The following is a 331-nucleotide window of genomic DNA, read 5'->3' as shown; positions in this document are numbered from 1 at the left end:
GCGATGTGATCCTGAGAAGAATGTATATTCTGTTGATTTGGGGTGGAGAGTTCTGTGGATGTCTATTAGGTCCACTTGGTGCAGAGCTGAGTTCAGCTCCTGGATATCTTTGTTAACCTTCTGTCTCGTTGATCTGTCTAATGTTGACGGTGGGGTGTTAAAGTCTCCCATTATTATTGTGTGGGAGTCTTGAGTCTCTTTGTAGATCTCTAAGGACTTGCTTTATGAATCTGGGTGCTCTGGTATTGGGTGCATATATATTTAGGATAGTTAGCTCTTCTTGCTGAATTGATCCCTTTACCATTATGTAATGGCCTTCTTTGTCTCTTTT

Source organism: Colobus angolensis, unplaced genomic scaffold (genome assembly GCF_000951035.1).
Source record: "Colobus angolensis palliatus isolate OR3802 unplaced genomic scaffold, Cang.pa_1.0 Scaffold48, whole genome shotgun sequence".
NCBI lineage: Eukaryota > Metazoa > Chordata > Mammalia > Primates > Cercopithecidae > Colobus > Colobus angolensis.
This window is presented reverse-complemented; position numbering follows the sequence as displayed.